This window comes from Falco rusticolus, chromosome 1, assembly GCF_015220075.1.
Source record: "Falco rusticolus isolate bFalRus1 chromosome 1, bFalRus1.pri, whole genome shotgun sequence".
NCBI classification, from domain to species: Eukaryota; Metazoa; Chordata; class Aves; order Falconiformes; family Falconidae; genus Falco; species Falco rusticolus.
In genome coordinates, this window is record NC_051187.1 from 56997319 (window position 1) to 57010173 (window position 12855).

General features: G+C 41.4%; 1 protein-coding gene and 1 long non-coding RNA gene across 5 annotated transcripts in view; one reads left to right on the top strand and one right to left on the bottom strand.

Moving 5' to 3' along the window:
- The window catches only part of UBE2D3 (ubiquitin conjugating enzyme E2 D3), a 30602-nt gene extending 22635 nt beyond the window's left edge, over positions 1 to 7967 (bottom strand). Inside the window, exon 1 of the mRNA XM_037380258.1 lies at positions 7945 to 7967. The gene's annotated coding sequence lies outside the window, so the exon portion shown is untranslated. The remainder of the gene's footprint in view (positions 1 to 7944) is intronic.
- Positions 17 to 11233, top strand: LOC119144680. 4 transcript variants are annotated; one of them, XR_005103185.1, is made up of 3 exons: positions 17 to 128; positions 3162 to 3357; positions 3464 to 11233. It is a non-coding gene; the product is annotated as an uncharacterized LOC119144680 (long non-coding RNA). The 4 variants fall into 4 exon arrangements; XR_005103187.1 differs by having other exon boundaries at positions 33 to 121; XR_005103188.1 differs by lacking the exon at positions 17 to 128 and adding an exon at positions 715 to 995.
- The last annotated feature ends 1622 nt before the right edge of the window (positions 11234 to 12855 follow it).

Genomic DNA, 12855 nt, shown 5'->3' on the forward strand with positions numbered 1-12855 from the left:
AGTCCCGCCTGCCTGCGGGCAGCGAGGCCGTGCGCCGGGGAGGCCGCCGGGGGAGCGCTCCACCCGCCGCGCCGCTCCGCCGCCTCCCGTCACCGCCGGGAGGAGGAAGGGCGTGTGTGGGGTAGGGGGTATGCGAGAGGCGCCGTCCGCCCGGGAGAGAGGGCGAGAGAGCCCAGCACTGCCGCCGCCGCCGCCCGCCAGGCCCAGACGCCGCGGGAGGGCGGGAGGCGGAGCCGGAGGGGAGGGGCTGGGCGAGACGCGGCGCCGCCGCTAGCGGCCCCCCGGGGGGGGGCGAGGGGGAAGGGGCGGGGCAAGCGCACGCGCTGCCGCCGTGTCCTGTGTCCCGGCCCCGCCAGAGGCGGAGGACGGTTTCGCGGAGGGTGGGCGTCGGTGACGGCGGCGGCGCGAGGGAAGGAAGGTTCTGGGGCCGCCCGCAGTGCCGCTGTACTGCTCCCTGCCGCCGCCCGAGCAGGGCGGCCCGGAGGCTCCGCTGGGGCCTAGCGGCGCGCGCTGCTGACAAGCCCCCACCCCGCCGCCGCCCTCCCGCGAAATGGCGGTAGCGGCCGGATCTACATTTGTACGCTGACGCGACGGCGCGGTATCCCTCCGCGCGTTAATACACACGCACCCGCCCCGGTCAGCTGTCTGTCAGCCCCGACCATGCCACCGGGACGGGAGGGCGGCATGACACCTCCCCGCCCCCCCCCTTCCCCCACGCCGGGCCGTGCAGGGGGCCGGGCATCGCCTGCCCCCGCGCTCGGCGTCGGGGCCCCTTCCCGCCCCTCGCGCCCCCGGTTCCCTTGCCCGTGCCTGCGCGGCGGGCAGCGTTCGGGCAGCGGCGCGGCAGCGAGCGACGTGCCGGTGTTCTTCCGCCTCGGAATAATGCCAGCCGCTGACACCCCGTGCCGCAGTGGGGCGCGGAGCGCGGGGAGGGCCTCGGCGGGAGCCCTGCAGCGAAGGGGTTCGCCCCTGTCGAAGTAGCCGCGGTGCTGCAGGTACAGCTAACGGCCCGCGCCTGCCCGGGAGAGGAGCGGCACCGACGGGGGGCGCAGGCCCGGTGTGAGAGTGACGGGCCTGGAAACGGTTTTAGGGGCACATACCAGTGAACCGCTCCGCGTTTGTCAGTATAGGGGAAAAACCACCACCAAAGCGAAGGTACGGTAACACGGCCTGTCAGCACAAGGGCCGGGTTCATTAAGTAATTACTTAGTTTGCCGTGATACCTTCGGTGACACTTCCAGCTCCCTGGGGGCTTTTGATTTTGTGCAGCACAGGTCAACAAATAGTTCTGGGCTGGGCTCCTTTTCTTCATAGTAATAAATTCTGTACATTTATGCATAGTTGTGTACGTGGGGAAAGACCTCTATTCTGCTGCTGTGAAATAACAAGGACTGCTAGATTGCCCTTCTGTTGTAATGAGGATAGATGTATTAATAAACATGGCATTTGCTGTCCAGGGAGTATGGATGTGTAATTAGCTAAATCCATTGCACTGAACTGAGTTTGCATTCATTATAGTGCCTTTACTGCACTACTGTTAGTTTTCCTGCTATCTAGGATACTAATTATTATTTGTCTGGAGAAGGCAGCGTATTCAGAAGACCTGATTGTGTAACAACTTGTTCAGTATGAATCTTGAGAACAGCCAACAGTGAATTAGGAGAGCAATGCGCTTTTTTTCTTGCAATGCACTATTATTTTTTTGTTGTTGTTGCTAAATAGTACTACAGGACTGTCACAGTTTTTTAGTGTTCCTGTCATGTGCAGGCTAGAGAGAAAACAATGCCTTGTACTTGTAAAGCCCAGTTATCTTTCTGTGACCACCAAAACCATTCCCAGAAACTTCCTTGTGTAGTCTTCCTTTTCTGCTTATTTTAATTATACTGAACAGCATATTCAAGAGGTGTAGTCCCAAACTATTTCATTCATGTTTTTATCATCTTAAGAATATTGCTGAAAAACACTGTGCTGTTCCTTGTCTGCTCTGGATTACAGATGCTATTAAACTGCTCCGAACTGCCAGCATGTCTTTCACAGACATCCTCCTCTGTCAATTGCTTACAAACTTCTTGAACTTTGTCATTACGGTTTGTCATCTCAGGAGATTTAGGCACTTAACAGTATTCCAGTTCTAAATTTTAAATTATTATTTGAGATTAATATCCTCTGATGTGATTCTATTTTGATCTGGCTTGCGATTCGCATTTTACTACCTTATGAAAGGAATGAAGAACAGCACAAACATACAGTTGTTAGCATGTAATTTTCCCTGCTAATTTAAGACAACAGGAATTGTTAATCTGGTAAATCAAGTTTTGTTTGTGTGCCTTTCAATGGTCACGTGTTAAAATCAATATATCTATTAGCATTTGACCCCAAATAGAATTTGAAACGTATTGGATAGCGCTTGTTTCTAGCCATTGCTCAGAAACAGGTTTGCATATTTTGTTTTAGTATACCTGTTTAGACAAACACTTTATTACACTCACTGTTTTGGTTTTTTTTTTTTTTTAAACCCAAATCTGTCTATTTAAATACCTTTAAATACACTTGAGAAAAAGAGTAACAAATAATGACTTGTGTTGGAATGAAAACCAAGATGCACAGGCACAGTTCCGTGGTCATTTCTGCAAGTCACAACACACAGTCCTGTTTGGAGAACATTATGCTTCTCACCCTCAATTGTGAGACAAAAATCATGTATTTTCCTCTCAGCATTTAGAAATAGAGTTTTTACTTCAGTAGGTATTCTCAGGCAAGTAAGGCCTTGTAACCTTAATATATCAATGTGATATACACAGAGTTTCTCACATTTACCATATGCAGCAGGTGTGCTCTATCGCTACTCGCACTGACACCTCAGAGTAATATAAAATGCAAGAAGCACAGATGCTAGTTACTGAATATGGGTGTTGCAACTTATTGTGGAACTACCCAGTCTATTTGGGTTTGCTTCATTGTAATTTCATTTTTGAAGTGGCTGAAGAGAGGTATTACCATGTCTAATCCTCACACAGTAGTGGAGTTTGGTTAGATCTTCAGAGGTTTATTATGCAAAATAGCTCAGTAGATGTGGCACGGTAACAAACAGTTTGCACAAAAATACTGAGAACAGACCAGCTCACTTAACTCCATCTTTCAATGTTGTTTGCTTTTTCCAGTACGGCATTACAGAACCCTGTGCAGCCAAGTGGTCAGTGATGTCCGAAGGCTGAATTTGCCAGTCCATTTCAGCTGCTTTGTGGTGGCTGGGGAGCAAGCATGAATGGAGATTGCCTTGATATATTGTTAGAGCACTTCCCTTCCCCTCAGCATAGAGGGGACTTAAGGGCAAAGCAGCCCAGCCTTCGTTTAAAGGTTAGTGTGGTTTGCTTGCACATCAATGTCAGGTTTTCACTTCCGCTTGCCTGAGATGAGCCATTTTAAAATTTTGAGCATGCTATTCTACCTGTCTTTAAAACAGGTGGAGCGACCAAGCACCCTGGACACCAAGCAGCATTCCATACAGTATGTTTCATGTATCTGAGAGGAAGGAGGGGAAACATGACACAAAATATTTCCAAGAAGATCTTCGTTCTTACAAAATAAAAAAATGACTTCAGCAAAAGCAAGACATCCTTCTTATTAGTCCATCCAGTAGGTCATTATTAGCTCCTGTTTGGAGGAGACAAAACACAACAGCTTCTGCTGCTGGAAGACAAAGCGCTAAGATGAACAACAACAGCTGCTTCTCCCTGTTTGCATGTATTACCAGGTCTCGGTTTTCTCTTCAGCATCCTGTCCAGCTTGTTTTTCCTTTAATTATCATAAACCAAGCTTGTAGTCAAATCTCTCTTTTAATCTGAGCAAAACTCACCTTATTGGGAACCCTTTTGATTCAGTGGAGACCACAAGGAATAAGATCACAGAAGAAAGCTGATATAATAAGATTTTCCATTAGCTTTTTTTAACACAACAAACAAAAAGGCTGAATTTGCCAATCCAGGTGCCATTATGTGACAATGGAAGAAAAACAGGTTTGGGGATGTCATTGGGTTCCACCTGATCCGCGTTTTAAATACCAAAGACCAGCAGCCCTTCCTGTGTAGCTGGGGGCTTCCCCCTTTCAAGAAGGATTGCAAGGTCATAGTTACAGCCTTTGTACTGTGTGCTCATTTCCCTGGCTGTTACATCTGGGACCATTATGTCTCCTTCTGTTAGGAAGAAGAGGTAGCAAAACCCTTTAGCAGCTGGAGTCCAGCCCAAGGTCAACGCGTTAAGCACCAGATAGCTTTCTAAGGAATAGGAGACAAAAGGTAACTTTTTGTCTTAATATTCCAACGTGGCAATTTTTCATCTCCCATTGTTTCTTCGACAGCTTCTCTGCCATTCTCACTGAAACAATTTCCAAGCTATTCCACATTTATTTTGTATAGTAGTGCTTTTTGTCTCACTGCTAGGTCATCGGGCAAAACACTGAGTCCCTGCATTAAGCCATTTTAAGTTGTTGCAGGTCTAGTCAGGGAGTTGTAAGATCTAATGTTTAAGTCCACGTATGAGTCCCAGTGAAAAGCTAGAATGCTTTTTTGAATAACGGCATGCTAAGGTTTCATGACTTGCAAAGGTCTTGTGGGATTCACAGAATATAAAATACTGCAGTAACTCACACTGAGATCAACAGACCAAAGTTCCCCACAAAATTTTCCAGTCTTCAGGATTTTGTTTAGCGCTTCATTGTTTAGCACTTTTTCAGTTAATGAATATTTTTCTTTTCTCTTGAAATCCTTACAGAAAATAAGAGCTATTTTAAAAGAAGAAAGTTTTAACAACATAAAATTCATTATTTTTTTTTGCAGACCTCAACAACAAAAATCTCTGAAAATTGCTACAGACTATGTATTAGTATTCATAGAGAGTATTCATTTTTTCCCAGCAAAACTACCATTTGATCTACAGGAGATACTCCTTTCAAGTCAGCAGCAGTTTGTGTCAACAAGAATGTTCATTTTCAGTACTGATTCAGCCCTACGGATGTTGAAGCATAAAAGTCAGATGAGCACATGCACGGCATAATTACGATGCCAATTTTGAAAAATGAAAAGTTTTTTTGTCATGCAGTTAATAACTACCTTTGTTTTCTTCTTTCATATTAATTCTTTACATTCCTGAATAAACATAGATAATGTAAATATACATGGCAAAATAGCATCTTAAAATAGGGGTGTGAAGGGCCAAGCAATTAGTCATAGTTGCTAAAAAAAGGTAACACAGGCAGAATTCAGCAGATTAAACCCCCTCTCTGGAGCAAATCAGACTTTTATCAATTTCAGTAGGGCAGGGAACATCAGTTGGAGATTTCTTCAAAAAGGTGTTTAGTGGTGACCTACTTTACCCCATCCCTTTGGAAGTAGTTGCTTTTCCTTGTTATACCTGTTTTTTGACCCCTCAGGCTGTCTTCAGCCTGCACGCTAAGTCTGTAGGAGTTAACACTGTGACCAAAAATGACCAAGCTCGTACAGCAGTTTTCAGCAATACTTAATTTGGTCTGTTGTGTTTACTACAGGAGACATCAAAGGACTGTCTGAAGCTCTTTCAAGATATGTCTATTTTTATTACTTTGACATAATTGATTACTAGTCCGATTTGGACCATCCTAATTCGATTGCTCCTCCAGTGCTTGTTCCGGGATGCAAATGTACTAAGTAAACCACAGCCTTTGAGGTGTGTTTAACAGATGATTTGACCAGTGTACCTAATACACTATAAAAGTTGCTAATCTAGATAAAATGTTATGGATTAAAATTAATTATTCAAACAGGCTAGCTAACATATTTCACAGCATCCCTAGTCAGACTTCTCAACATGCTGCATTGATTGATTTGAAGTGTATGCTTCCATTCTCCTGGCTTGCTACATGCTGAGTATCATTTTCATTGTTTGATTAGAGTTACAGGAAATTAGTTAGCCTGAGCTAATCTGGACACTGATATCGTACTTTATACTGACGTATAACCGCCTCTTATCTTAGGTTTCCCCACAGAGACCAGCTGGTGTTTCTGCAAGATCTGGAGCAGGGACCCTCTCTGAGTTAGGAGCCATAGTACCACTGACTTCCTAAATGACCTGCAGCAAACTAACTTTCTTGGCCATTCCCCCTTCTTCTGAGGCAGTCCTGCTGGTGAATCATTCATATATTTGTAGCTAAATAAATATTACACTTCAGCAGAGGTAGCAGGTTGACTTTCTGTCACTCTTCATTTAGAGGCTGTTCTTCCTTGTAGAACGTTCTCTCCATTTCCCCCCATTCTGTTTTATACAAAATAATGCTGTTTCCTGCGGAAATTATTACGTAGTCTTGTAGATTTAACTGTTTGAGGCGGTACTGACCTAAGTTAAAATAATGACTTAAGTAAATAAGGAAGTCCACAGAAATACTTCAGGGATTTTTTTGTTTGTTTTGTTTGTCTTTGAACTGACAGGAGTATATGCTGTGAATTTAGACAGTGGATTTAACTAGCCAACTACCATATGGTACTAGGAGTTATTCCACTTTTCTTTTTGTCCTCAGTCTCACCTCTAAAGATGTGGCTGATCTTTTCAGTTTTTGGTATGTCCCAATTGACCATAAGATGTCTAAGAGCTTGTTTAGACCTCAAATATACAGGTAATTACAGCCAAACATATCTCTTAGAAGGAAGGAATATTATTCTTGTTGCTGTCATATTGTAATTCCAGAAATAGTTTTGATGACTCTAAATAACCAATACTGAATTTAGCCAGTTATTACACTGTTCATCATTATGGTTAGGGGGACGGATCAGGGCAGTATTTCTGACACACACAGTAGTCGTGAAGCATGGTTGTGTTGGCAAGCTGTTGAAAATTTCGCAAATTATAAAGCAAAGGAAACCTAGCTTCTGTACTCCCAACAGCTTTTATTCTTCAAGATAAAGCATACTTTTCAGCCTTTCAAGAAATATTACATAGACCTGTCAGTTTTACAAGCAACAGATGTTATTTTTTTTTATAAAGACAATGAGGGCTGCAATTTTTTTTTTTTTTTTGCTTTGGATAATGGGACATCATCTTAAAAAAAAAAAACACTGAAAAATACTTGCTCGAGGAGTTGGTAGTGTGATCCAAGATACTTATTTTCTCAGTCATAGCGATTTAAATTCAAATTAATAGCGAAAAAGATAATTTCTTAGTCCTTCCTGACTATTTGGTGGCCTATGTTAAATGATTTTATGATCTCTGTTTAGCTCCCATATTAGAAAAACATACACTGCTGCAATTAGGCATGGAAGACTCAGGTACCTGGAGACTAAACAATACACTTACCCTTACATCATTCAGGATATTTGATGCCGTCAAATCATATTGGACAGGCAATTTGAGGGTCTATGTGCAGCATCCATTTCTACCATACCTGTTTTCTGAATAATTATAACATTTCTGTCCCTGAAGCTGTGAAAATAACTCACAAAAAAGTGTAAAAAAACCTGGATAAAAATATTTTCATTCCTCTTGGGGAAGCAGTTTATAACGTACTCAAGCATATTAATAAATTAACTATAGACACCTATGACAAGACTAATTTTCAATAAAAGACTTTCTGCTCTGCAAAGAAGGGTCACTAGGATCTTTTCATAGTTTCCAAAAGCATTCTTCTAGCATGTTGTTAAAGGTGAATGCCCCTTAATTATCATGTATTTATTTTTCATTTAATTTTTTCCTTTCACAGTCATTAGGCTTACATTTTCTGTAAAGTAAGTTTTGTAAACTTGAGGTGATATTTTTGTATCCTACTTTTTGTGTTGGTTGCTTTCTCTGCTGATTCAAAGGGAAAAAAAATAAATTTTTGAAAAAATCAGTTTCACAGACCTTACAGCTTTCTGTACTGAAGTACAGAATTTATATAAAATTCTGGCAATATCTTGAAAAGTAAGTGAGGAAGTAACTTACAAATCTTCTAGATAATAGCCAACTACCTAGATCTGGAGGTGCGCTGTGTTATAGCTGACCTGCAGGCCAGAGGACAGGAACTGCCTGGAAAAAAATAGAAAAGAGAAAGCATCACTAAGGCATAAAAGAGGCTATATTAATCTTATTTACCTGCTGTAGTACTATTCTGTCATTGCCTTGGAATCAAGATAGCCACTTTTCCCCTGCTTTCATCTCCATCCATTATACATGTATTTGTTGTCTGAAATTGAAGAGGCATAGTGTTTTGTTTTGGGTGGGGTTTTTTTTGGTTGTTTTTTGTTTTTGTTTTTTTCTCCTTCTCTTTATTCTTGTGAGATGACAGAGAAGGAGTATGGGTTACTGTCAATGCCAGACCTGGCTAACTTTGAAAAGGGGAGAAAGGCTCAGAAATTTCCACAGAGCTGTTGCTACACAGCAGCCTAGAAAGGAATGATAAACTGCTGTTTTACTGCAGTGTCAGTGGACATCATGACACAGGAAGAACTTAAGAGCAGAGTGCAGTCATATTGCAGAGATCATGTACTCTGTCCTCAGCAGGGGAAGCTGGTAGTTTTTCCTGTGCTATAATTAGCCACTGCCAACAAATACACATTACGTCACAGGAATTAGTCTTGTGGCATCTCACCTTTGCCTTTCAAAATAAAGGAAGCCTCTTTCAGTGACAGCTATTACTCCAAGGGAGTAAAGCACTAAGGGAAAAAAATTACCTCTAGTTGCCTGGTCAAGGATATAGTCTTCACTGACAGCAAAGATCAATGCAGTTTAAAAGGGAATGGTGAGTGGTCCCCTACTGAAAATACATTGACATCTGTATAGCTTCTGTTCCCTGGAATTGCAGTCATAAGACAGCAGCTTGTAGTGTTTTGATAGTGGCTTTACTTCGTGTCTATTCATTTAGCAGCATGTACTTCCCAGATTGTTGGCTTTGTCCTCTGTAGGTCCTTTAGCGTAGAGAAGGATGTATCTGTTCTCTATCACTGCAGCTTCCTCCCAGGGGACAATCTGGGGATTTTGCAGCCTGGTTTATTACAACAAACCAGGCAGAACCTGCACAAATCAGTAATGTATCTAGTCTTATATGAATGAACGTATTAGTGAATCCTAAGGATACTTGTTCTGATCTGAGTAAAACCATTGTGAATTAGCAACTCATTAGAAGCCAATAAAGTTCCAAAACTGTGCAAGTCTGTACATGACCAGCGATCAGTCTGGATCCTCATGAGCAGCACATACCAGATCAGCTATCTAATGGGGACTGAAAGACTGGATGATTCATGTAATGGGTCAAAATTTAAAACTCATTGCAATATTATGTTTACTGTGAACTTGTGCATCATTAGTTTTGCTTGACTGATATTACTTACAATAGTTTCACATCATATAACTTGTTACTTTCTATGTTTTAAATAAAGGCAGTTGAAATCACTAACAGTGTAATAGAGTGGATATTCATAGTTTCATCTTGTGTAATTTCTGCAAATATTATAGTAGCTGCAGAAATCACTGCTATGGACCAGTGCTAACCGTTGCAGTTCCACTCTGGAAACAACATACAATGTAGAAAGCAACTGACCTTCTTTTGGGGATAGCTAGGAAGTTAGCACTGAATACACCTATTCTTTCTTGAGTTGGGCTTTTCTTCAGCTTTGTTTCATATCCAACTCATGGGTAACATTTCCCACTCCCCAGCAGTAGCAGTCAGAAGAAGAAATTAAAATGTTAAACCTGTGGCTGAGAGATCAAATCACAGTATTTTTCTTGCATAAATCAAAACAATGTCTGCTACTCCGTTCACTCACGCACAAAGTTGTCATGTTGGAACTTGATCCAATTCTTAGAAATCTTGGAATTTTTCTTTACATTCCTGTTTTCATTCTTTTCACAAATTAATTTGCTACAATCTGCAGCAATAAACAGCATCCTAAGCCACAGGGAATTTTAAAATTCAACGATAATACAGGCTATTAGTAGGACACTGCAGTTACTTAGGCAATTATAATAGCGCTTGCTTTCAAAACATAATAGTTACCTTGTAAAATTCTTGGACATTAGTTAGATTGGAAAGTAATATACTCCTTTAAGCAGTAATTTTATAATAATGAAAATTCTGCTATCACAAAATTACCCTACTGATTCTATTATAAATGTGATTTGTTATCTTAGGTCACTTTTCTCTCAAACACTTTGCCCACCACAGAATAGTAGATATTTTCAATAAACACCAGCAGAAGCCACTTAAGATGCCAGGTCTCTGAGTCAAGTGAAAGCATGACACTCTCAGCTTTCTTCTAAAGGCAATTAATTAAGCCCCTAGATGCAAAACCAAGAAATGAAAACTTAACCTGCATGCAATGCAACTGCAACTTACTTGCAATGTTCATAAGCATAAAATGAGTAAAGTAACCTTACACATATGGTTTTGTGGTTTATGTTTTTCAGCCAGTCTCATTTTTTGAGATCCAATTATTTAATAGTTGGGTGTTGATAGTGCTGCATAACTAACTGGTGGAGACATTGTATTAAATCAATCAGTTTCTACAGCACTTCTGAAGTGTAATGATTTTTCTTGCTTTTGGGGAAGTGGGAGAGAGCTTTGCATACAGCAGGAACAGCAGCTAATCAAACTCCATTGTGAAATGATTTGAATAGAAAGGGAGAGATCTAGCTTCCTCCTAGATAGAGGCTTGTGTCTGCTTATCACAGAAGCCAGCCCTTTGGTGACAGGGCAGTTTTTAGTTGACAATGGTACTTTTACCTGTTGCAGAGATTATTCCAGGCAGTCAGTATGGAAAATGGCAATGCCCACTCCAAGAAAATGGTTTTAACACCACAATACATTCTGTTGATAGAAAAGCTCGTTACCGTGAAAGAGTGTTCAACAAATTACTATGCTGCTTTGGCTTGTTTTAGAGATGGAAGGACTGTGTCTGCTACCTCAGAACCTTTTATCTTTTATTCTTACTTGGTAAAATAAAATAAATAAATATAATTTATAAATGTTCTTTTCCTTTGCAAATCTTAGGGTTCTAGACAGACTGGTAAGTACTATCTCATTTTACAGCTGAATTAAAGGGACAGGGAAATCAAGCAATTTTGGAAGGTAAAAAGATGAACACAACTAGCTTCTTTTCACCTATGTTCCCTCTGTTGGACCAGGACCAACCAGCTTGCAGATGCTGAAGGCAACTCTTATTTCTACTGTGAGCAGACCAATGCAGCTATATTGTAGTGATATTATGCTTAGCAGAATAAATTCTGCCAAATGTGATCTGCATCAAACTTTTCTACCATTCTCATCAAAGCCTGCGTAGTAAGTAGTAAGTTAATTGGGCTGGTTCTCTTTTGGGCTGTGTTTTGGGAATTCCATGTAAAAGACCTGAGCTAGCACTAACTATGTAGATCTCTTCATGGGGGCTCCATGCTCTATCTTATCTGTAAAGTTCTTGCTAAATAAAAAAATCCCAGTGACAGAGGATACTTACTGCTGAAAGCAATAATCATATTTTGGTATCAGTGACCCAGGTTCTATTCAAGTGTCTATGCTTGGGCTTTTTGTGCTGTTATTTTTATTTCAGCAACTCCTGTATATCCTACCCAATACCAGAGTTTCAGTGGCCAAATTCAACACGAAACACGTAAGCAGAGGCAATCTCTACTTTTTAACAGTTCACAAACTGAAGCTAAATATGCAAGAATGAATTGATGCATATTATGCCCCCTCAAGAAAGCTAGAAAACTTTCCAGATACCCAACAATACTCAGATTTGAGGCAAAGCTGAAAAGGATCCTGATAAAATCCTGAAGAAGCAATCTGCCTGTGGAGTAAGAATGTCCACATAGGGTGTTAAATGTGTGTAATTGAAGGAAGATGTCACAACTGCCTAGTAAACCTCCTGATGTTGACTAGTCTTAAGTGCTGACCTCATAACGTGGTCCCTGAAGATGGACTACTGTATAAAATGCTGTTCTTTTCTGCAAAACTGAGCAAGCCTGCAGCTTACATTTCTCCCCTTAAGTCAAAGAGGAAGTCTGCAGTCAAGTTGGAGGGTGAACATACATCTCCTGAGCTCCAGTTCGAAGTGGATTTCTATAGACTATATTTTGCCTTCCCTCCAGTCAAGAATCTCAGACAGCCTTCATTTTCTTTACAGTTTTTCCATAATCTATGACTTCAGCCTTTCATATACCGAAACCATTTGTGACTCATGTGAACTGATACCTGTGCAGACAGGCGAGGCGCAGTGAGAATGGCTCCTCTCTGCAACATGTGCAGATTGTCTAACTGTGCCGAGTGGAGCACTGATCAAAGGCAGCACAGTGGGGCTCAGCAGCTTCAATGAAATGTCAGCTGTGCTCCCAGTATCACAGCCAGCGTCCAGAGAAGACTGGAAGAACAGAAGAAAGGGAGGAGGGAAGGACAGAGGCTCTCAACCTCAATGTGAAGCTGTTTGATTTAGTGCTGGAGGATTTACCTTATTTATCTTCAGCCTTATGTATTCTTCCCTCACGAAGTTTCACAAACAAGGTTACATCATGACATCTGATGTGTAATCTTTACAGAATAATCAAGCATTTTGCTCTTTCATTATCATGTCTAATAGCAGACATTTGCCTACACAAGAAGGAATCATATTAAGACATCAGACGTAGTCATTACAAGGATAAACTTAGGTGAGGTAGGGAACTAAAATACTCTGAGATCACAGGAATATTCTCACTAGCTAAAGATGATGATTCATCAGGAAATGTTTATGCAGGGTAACAGGCAGAAAAGTAATATTCAGGCCAGAAGCACAAACAAGCTGGATTTGTTTGTCTTAAACCTAGATTCCAGTATTTGTTTTTTTGCCTTAGTTCTTTATTGTGATTTTAACTTTTGGTTAAGATTGT